Raw genomic sequence first — 9,578 nt, 5'->3', positions numbered from 1 at the left:
GGGGGGGGGGGGGGGGGTACCCCCAAAAAATCCGATATGAAGATCCTCTCATGGAATTGCCAAAGCATTTGTCCACATCTAACTACTTCCCGTTTAAAAAAACTATGTTTAACTACTAAGTGTGATTTTCTTTTCCTTTCTGAAACTCTGAACCAATCTGATGTAATAACAAAACTTAAGTGTGATTTAGGATTTGCAAACATTATTATACAGCACCCTTAAGGTAGGAGTGGTGGCTTAGCTCTGTTTTGGAATGACAATGTGTCTCTCTCCTTGATTTCTCCGGATGAGAGGCTCATTGATGTTTCAATATCTTATAATAAAATTGTGTTTTATTTGTGTTGTGTGTATGGTCATCCCAATCCAAGTGAGAGATATGAATTATAGAATCGTTTTGAAGAACTTTCACATACACGCACTGATCCATGGTTACTCATTGGTGATTTTAATGAAATCATCTCTAATGCTGAAAAACTATGAGGACCATTATGTGCAGAATGGACCTTCAGAGACTTTAGACACATGATCTCAATCTGTGATTTACATGATATCCGTTCAAAAGGCAATCCTTTTTCATGGGTGGGAGAACGACATTCTCATACCATACAATGTTATCTGGATAGAGCCATGATCAACTCCTCTAGTGTTGCGATCTTCCCAACTGTAGAGAACCTCTTCTTGGACTTTGCAGGATCCGATCACAAACTAATGTTGTTAGACCTCAAATATATCACGAGACACAAAAGGTGGTCCTTTCATTTTGGACATACCGATCAACCAAAGAATTAGGAGTTGCAGACAGGCGATGGCGACTCTCAAGCGAACCAACCATTTAAATTCTGAACAGAGAATATTGTCTATACTAGCGAAGCTAAACTACACAATGGAAAGCCTTATTTCCAACGTACGAAGGACAATCCCAGATCTACAAAACGCTCTTACCAAAGCTTATGGTGATGAAGAGAAACATTGGCAACAAATAAGTAGAAACCAGTGGATGACTGTAGGAGACCACAATACAAGTTTTTTTCATGCTAGTGCTAAAACAAGATTTGCTAGAAATTGGATCAGTTCTATCAAGGATGATCAAGGGATAATATATCAAGGGGATAAGGAGATAGGCGAGCATGCTGAACAATTCTTCAAAAACATTTATACTACTTCAGGTCACCATGTCTCACCATCGGTTTTTGCGGACTTTACACCCAGTATCTCGAGTGAAGCCAGTGAGGTTTTAACTCTAGTTTTCACAAATGAGGAGATCTATTTTTGATTGGTGATGACAGAGCACCAGGTCCAGATGGTTTAACAGCAAGGTTTTACAAAAGCTGTTGGGGCACTATTGGCACACAAGTGATTCAAGAAGTCAGACATTTTTTTGACACATCCTACATGAAGCCTAGTATAAACCGTACTAACATATGCATGATTGCAAAGATCAAAAATCCACAAACACTCACGGACTATCGACCTATTGCTCTATGCAACGTTCTGTACAAGATAGTCTCTAAATGTCTGGTACAACGCCTTAAACCACACCTGAATGACATTGCCTCAGATTCACAAGCGGCTTTTATCCCTGGCCGTATTATTCAAGACAATGTAATGATCGCACATGAGATTATGCATTCTCTGAAAGTCCGGAACCGTATCTCACAAAATTACATGGCGGTTAAGACAGACGTAACTAAAGCATATGACCGTATAGAATGGAACTTCATTGAAACGACTTTGAGGATCTATGGTTTCTCTGACCTATGGATAAGTTTGATCATGGCCGTTGTAACATCAGTTAACTATTCGGTACTGATCAATGGGGCTCCATATGGACATATCACACCTACGAGAGGTATTAGACAAGGTGACCCCTTGTCACCTTATCTATTCATCCTTTGTTCCGACATATTAAGCCAATTATTCAGTTCTAGAGAACATGAAGGTGATATCAGAGGAATTCGCATTGGTAATGGTGCCCCAAGCATCACACATCTCCAATTTGCATATGATTATCTCTTTTTTTGTCAAGCCAATAGGAAAAACTGCCAAGCATTAAAAGACGTCTTCGATATCTATGAGTACTATTTGGGTCAAAAAATAAATACATCTAAGTCGATGATAACGTTTGGAAGCAGAGTTTTTGGGACAACACAATCACGTCTTAAGTCCATACTTAACATCCCAAATCATGGAGGAGGAGGCAAGTATCTCGGGTTACTGGAATAGTTTGGTCGGAAGAAAAAAGAAATGTTCGCATACATTGTTGATAGAGTTAAAAAACATACTTGTGGATGGACTGCAAAAACATTATCTCCTGCAGGAAAAGAGATCATGCTCAAATCAGTAGCCTTATCCATGCATGTATACGCTATGTCTTGCTTTAAATTACCATTGGGAATCACTACAGAGATAGAATCTCTCTTGATGAATTTTTGGTGGGAGAAAAATTCAAACCAACGAGGAATACCATGGATTGCTTGGAAGAAACTAAAAATTTCAAAAAAGGAAGGGGGTCTGGGATTTAGGAATCTAGCAAAATTCAATGATGCTCTTTTGGCTAAGCAAGCCTGGAGACTTATACAATATCCGAACTCTTTGTTTGTTCGTGTTATGAAAAACAGATACTATCAAGATGACTCAATACTAGATGCTCGGCCAAGAAAAAATCAATCATATGGATGGTCTTCTATCTTAATCGGTTTAGATCTTTTAAAAAAAGGTACTCGCTATATTGTCGGGTATGGAAAAACCATTCTGCTTGGTGTCGACAATGCCATAGACGATAATCCTCCTTGACCAATTCAAACTTTAACATCACAATCTTCACAACCTCTCGAGAATCTTTTCTCCATAACTGGTAATTTTTGTTCTTGGGATGAACAACAATTATCCTCACTAATTCCGCAAACAAAGCATGTGTTAGTCCGAAACATTCATCTTTCTCAAGTGTCAAATGAAGATAAGCTTATTTGGAACTATTCTCAATTTGGTGACTACACTATCAAAACGGGATACTGGTTTATAACACACTACCTGTTTGATCCTGGTGAAATGCCTTTAATACCATATGGATCGGTGGAACTAAAAAACAGGATATGGAAGTTAAAGATTCTACCCAAAGTGAAACATTTTTTATGGCGCATTGTATCAAGAGTCTTACCAGTAAGCACAAGATTAAGGAAACGGCGAATGAATATTGCTTCAACATGTCCAAGATGTCACCAAACAGATGAAACAGATCATCATGCCTTATTTTCTTGTCCTTTCGCTATAATGGCATGGAGACTTTCCAGCACAGCTCTAATAAATGTCAATCAACTCCCTTATACTACATACGAGATCATTTCTGACATCATAACTCTATCATCACAGACAACAAACACTTTTGATTCCTTTTTACCTTTTTGGCTATTATGGCGTATTTGGAAAGCAAGAAACAATCTAGTTTTCAATAATTTCCGCGAAAGCGCAAGCAAGACAGTTCTTATGGCAAAATCGGAATCTAAAGATTGGATTAATACTTTGCAACCTAAGGAGCCAACACATAATGTCACAAACACAGAAATACTTGGACAACACCAATACATCCGTCAATAAAATACAAATTTGATGCAGGAGATGATAATGACGCTAAAAAAGGCACATGTGGATGGATATTTAGGAACCATCAAGGTGAACCATTGGTGTGGGGTGCAACTAAACTATCTTATGCAGGTTCACCATTAGAAACTGAAACAAAAGGTCTATTAATATTATTACAACAAGCTTGGATCAGAGGATACAAATCAATTGTTTTTGAAGGCGACTGTGAGGTGTTAATCAAACTAGTAAATGGCCAACAATCAAATGCTTCTTTAAGAAATATTTTACAAGATATAACATTGTGATCATCACGGTTAGGCCAACCTTCGTTTACTTTCACAAAGAGAGAATGTAATAATGTAGCAAATGCATTGACAAAGTATGGTTGTAATGACAAGGTGTATTATACTGATTCTGTATTTAAGCCATTATGGCTTCTTGAATCTCTGTGTAATGACATTTCCTAAATCAATATATTTTCATTCTGAGAAAAAAAAAAATCAAATGCCTTCCTTCTTTACATAACATTTTACCACATACAAAAAATCTGCCCAATAAAAAGAAGTAAATCATTACAAAATACAAAGGCAAAACCGTCGTGGCATACAAAATGAGGGGATCTATTTACGTTATATGAAAGGGATAAATTATTTAAATATATATATATAATTAACACTTTAGAAAACAGTTACCGCAACTTGCACATAAACCAATAATATACCAACAAATTTTGTTTTCTTCTAACTAAAGTACTTCTATCTCAACCGTTACTTTTACAAGTATCAATACAATAAAACTTCTTTTGATTTTCATCCGCTATTAGCACGTTAGCTTTCTTCTTTTGTTTTTCACCCGCTACTAACACCTCAACTTTTGTAATCAAACATAAGTTGACAAAATCAATAAAAATAGCTAACCAATCAAATTAATACAAATCATCTATAATTTTGCTTACCTATCAGATAACATTCTAATAATCTAAAATTTATCGAAAAGGTCCCAAAATCTCAACAACCCGGAATCTGATATCTCAATTCTGGCTTCACTGTCTCAAGAACTCGCCACCACTCTATAGTAATACGATGTGTGAATCAACGATTTTGGTGTTCTTGATATAATTTGCAAGCCGTTCTTATTGATTTTGTAATGAAGATCTTATTGATTTCTTCTCTTTCTCTGGTACAATCGAATATATTGATATCGAATATATTCTGGTTTCACAAGATTAAAATCAGCTTATCGATGGAATCAAATTCCATGTGGCTTTTGTTTCCCATCTTGATCTCTCTCACATTCTCGGGTCTTGTTCTTCACCATGGAGTTCTCGCCGAAACTGTTAAACCTGATGAAACTAAACAGCTTAGAGACGAGGTAAACACTCCTCAACAGATCTGGATTTACTCGCTATCTCGATTTTGGTCTGTTGTCCCCAAATTGAATTTTCGTTTTTTGGGGACACTTAAAGTCTTGATCTTTGGATGTTGTAATTACTCATTGATGTTGATTATGTCGTAAAGGTAAGTTCTTTAGCCTTTTGAGAAGTAGGCTTTGCATAATAACTTGGCTTGGTGGTGAGTTACTTAATTTGATGGGTTCATTTTTGACATTGAAACTAGGAGAAACAGATAAGGAGCTAAGTTTGTATACATTTTCTCCCTTGTGTTATAGAGTCTCTCTACTTTATTTAAAAATCTTGATGGATAATTGTGTTTGCAGCTTCTCGCTTCATCACCAAAAGTGATACCTGTACGCGCCTATAATTCATCTAATCCAAACTCAAACTTGATCTGGTTAGAGAACTGGTCAGCCTCATGCTTCTGGAAACCAGTTCCTCAACTGAAGAAAACACTACGCAGAAAACCTCAGAACAAGCTTTTAGTCGAGGCTGAATCTGCTAAACCCAAGAAGAGTGTCCGTAAAGTTCTTGCACCATTAGAAACCATGAAGCACTTGATTCATCACTGGTCAACCAAATTGACAGCAACGAAAGAGCCATGGTTGAGGAAAAAGCTTCAATAGAAAAGGATACCAAAGAAGAACGGTCTCCCAAACCAAAGAATAAAGAGAATTCAGTTGGGAAGGAGAACCAGAAATCCAGGAAGAAGGGTTCAGCTACTAGCAAGACCGAGCGAGAAGAGATTAATGGGCACAGTCAGACTAGCCCATCAATCCCAAGCTATGTGCAAGCAACTAAATCTGCAAAAGCAAAGCTAAGGCTGCAAGGCTCACCAAAGTCTGCTGAGCAAGATGGAACTGAGAAAGCCACTGTTCCAAACCTCATTCTCTACCATCTTCAGGCAATGGCAGGATCACCTCTAATTCCCCAATAACAACGAGACTCACAAACTCAGGTGACAAAACCGGGAATAAGAAGGAGAAACCTCTTCTGTCCTCCCAAGAAGGAAACAGTTAGTGCCAAACACTATTACATTTTTAATAAGACCAAACTAAATTCTCCAAATCTCCCTGAGTGCTTTATCCCATGATCTTACTGAAAATCACTACATAAATTTTACTTCTTACATCTACGACTCTAAACTGTGTTTTGACTTTGCAGCCAAGACAACTCCAGCAGAACGTAAGAGGTGATAAATTGCTGCAGAAAGTTGAAGCCTTTATCGTTCTTGATTCTATAGTAGGGACGTTACCCCAACACGAGAATGCAACCATCTATCTATTTAAAAGCTTAGATTATGAGTCTGTGATTGTGTGTGTGTTTATGTTGGCCAAGTGTTATCGTTGGCCCTACGTGTCCGCAAATGTGAGTGTGTCCTGAGCTGATAATGTTGCTTCCACAAGGCTTTTGGATCTTCTTCTTTTTATTCTGGTTTTTATCGTACATTACTTTGAAGATATTAAACTTTTTTTTATGTGAATATGTGATTATTTTAGAATGGTATCCTATCATCAGTTACAACACAATCTTTTTGGATGAAGCCTTCTAAAGTTTAAGTTCTAAGGTTGTCGCAGGTACGTGGGATGTTTTATCATGCTTTTGATGGATATATGAACAATGCTTTTCCACTTGATGAATTGAGACCGTTATCTTGCCAAGGTGAAGATACACTTGGAGGCTATGCGTTGACCTTGGTAAACTACTGTTGTATTTGATCTTTGCTTGTTTAAGGCTCTGTGTTATGTTAAACCTTGACATAATGCTAATAACAATGAATCATACACAAAAAAAATCACAGATAAGATGTTAAAGATATAATGAATCTCTAATCCAACACAAACATATAAAAAAACAGAATACAACACATGATAAAAAAAAACCACACCCAATAATTAAAATTACAAAAAAAAAAAATTAATAAAATAAAATAAAAAAACACACACACAAAAACCCTCCCCTACGCCGCAGGTACTATCCTAGTTAAAATTTAAAACTTCAATACAAACGGTTAAAGTTAAAGGTGATTATGTAACCGTCTGTGTAAACAAATACACTTGTGTTAGTGATTAGTTATTTTCAAGTGATTTCGGCAATTAAAGTAATTTTCGCCATGGCAGTAACTATACGTACGAAGTAAAGTTTTGTCTTGAACTCGGAGTTGTGGCGAACTTATATATGACGCAGTGCAAGAAAATGATGGTAAGAATCATATTAACTGGTAAAGGAGTATTAAATAATGGTAAGAGACAAAGTTAGTTACCAATGAGAAGAGAGAGAGAGAGGCGAACATGTCCAAGACATAACGTGCCCAATAATATTTTTCTGGTTAGTTGGTACATTATTAATCTTGTACGGTCATCACTTGCAATATTAATTGACAAGTGAGTAGGTCTATTGAAAGTATACTCATTATTTTACAATCATTAATTAGAAAGTTTACAAAGAAAATCTAAATAAACTAGAAAGAATTATGCTAGATAAACAATCGATCTTAGTATGAGTTTTAAAATCATTTGCAGCCGTTTGCATTTCTGGAAACTCAAAACTCTTAAGACACCAAAAATTACCCACATACGTAGCCCTTCAGGAAGACATAATTTTCATTTTGATTACTTGATAATTTAGCCTATGTAGATGTCTCTTTTGCTATGTCTTGTAGCTTGTGCATATATATATATATATATATATATATAGTTTGTATTGAAGACCTTTTTTAATTATCAAGTCACGGTAATGTTTTAACTTTCATATTATAAAGATCTAATCATTTTCAAATATTTCCTGGACCACCATAAAAGATTATATGACCGCCACGATGTTTAGGATTTTGGGTATCTATCACTTTATAGCCTCGAGTGTCGTCGGAAAAGTCTTCGAGATTCGTCACATTGCGGTCTATGTTATAATCACCGTCGAGTACAGATATATTTTGGATATATGCATCGTCCCGTACAGCCTCGACAGGAAAATATCCATATCCCATTTGAGGACTGGGCAGAAATGCGCTGTACACTTCTCCACCCCACTCGACCAAATTTCCGAAGCTTTGATTAAACCTATACCACGGCCAAAGTCCAATATCTACAGGATTATTACCAAATTGAAACCACCAATTTTCATATTTTTTGTCCTGTTACAAGAAAATAATAGGTTATTTTTGACATTACAATAATGTCTGTCAAACTTTCGAATGGTTTAGTCGCACTCCGAAGAAATAGAACAAAGGCAAAAAATGCTCAGTACTAAGAAAGAGGAAAACCATGACTACATGGAAGGTTCCATAATAACTCGTATTAGCACCACGAATAGACACTGGCTTCAATGCCATACCAAGTGGAAAGTCTCGACGAAGGACTAACACCCCAGTGTTGCAGTTGCTATTGTAACATGATTTTCCATGTACATATCCCATGATTATATATTATTATAACTAGTCAAATTATTTCATACATATATAGAAACAAACAAAATGATAAATTTGAAAGAGAATTTTTTTCTTTGAATGATTTACATATGTATAGACGAAAGTCCGAGGTTGGTGGTCCTTGTACAATACTGGATTAACCTGAATTAGTGAATAATATTTGTGTTATTTGAAATTATACTAAACAATATACAATTCATGATTATAAATTTATAAAATGAATTTAGTAAATTGAGCTCAGTAGTTCAGTGCAAAATAAATAAACTAAGTCTTGACTTACAGTCAAACCGGCTTGGATGAAATCCCTTCCGATCTGAACGTGAATTCGAGTAGCACTGCATTGAGTCGGCTGAACCTTAGGCGCGGTTATACAAAGTTCCATTGTTGCTCCACGGAACCTCCTACCTATGTTCTTCGTCCGAGCTACGGCAAACTAATCCCAACCAAGAATAGGATCATTATAAATATATCAAAAGGTTATATGATATTCTTGTCTTTTTTAATTAAAATAATCAACTTACATGATGTTGGTCAAAATGAAGAGGACTATTAGGATCATAACTGGTCGTGTTCCAAGAGCCACGGGGTTTATGATTATCGGCATATGAGTCTAATCTCAAAATATCCTCTTTGGCGACTCTTTGTATAGGGACCGTACCAACAGGACAACCCACACCATTCTCCCATAAATAACCAAATACAGCATCGTTTGTATTTTGTTTTCTCATAATGCCTTTCCATATTGGACGCATCTAAGACATATCGAACACCGCAAACATATTAGTGTTTCTTTTTGTGTTTCCATTTTACAAGAATTAATATACGAATATTTATAGCGCTTATCCGAAATTACCGTGTAATGCTATCTATGAATTTTCATAGAAGGGTGATCAAATGCAGGTTGCTTAAAGAAATCCACACACCCATAGCTTTCTCCATCTATAGTCTATTTTTTACAGCCATATATATAGTGATTAACATATATGACTTAATCGTATAGAATATATATAGAGCTAGGGAACAAAAGCAAGATTGTAAAGATATATAGAAAAACCTTGATGATCTTGACAGTGGGTTTGTTCATAGCTTTTAGTTTCTTCTCAATTTCTAAATCTTCAAATTTCGAAAATTTCTTGGCTTCCAGGAAACCATTGTTATGATTTATAATTATGTGACCAA

At 36.0% G+C, this 9,578-nt stretch overlaps 2 pseudogenes; one reads left to right on the top strand and one right to left on the bottom strand.

The window, feature by feature from the left end:
• The first annotated feature begins 4,821 nt into the window (after window positions 1–4,821).
• On the top strand, window positions 4,822–6,473 carry LOC104773236 (annotated as a pseudogene).
• Window positions 6,474–7,745: 1,272 nt separating this feature from the next.
• On the bottom strand, window positions 7,746–9,570 carry LOC104773235 (annotated as a pseudogene).
• Window positions 9,571–9,578: the final 8 nt, after the last annotated feature.

This window comes from Camelina sativa, unplaced genomic scaffold (assembly GCF_000633955.1).
Source record: "Camelina sativa cultivar DH55 unplaced genomic scaffold, Cs unpScaffold00506, whole genome shotgun sequence".
Lineage (NCBI taxonomy): Eukaryota > Viridiplantae > Streptophyta > Magnoliopsida > Brassicales > Brassicaceae > Camelina > Camelina sativa.
This window is presented reverse-complemented; position numbering and strand designations above follow the sequence as displayed.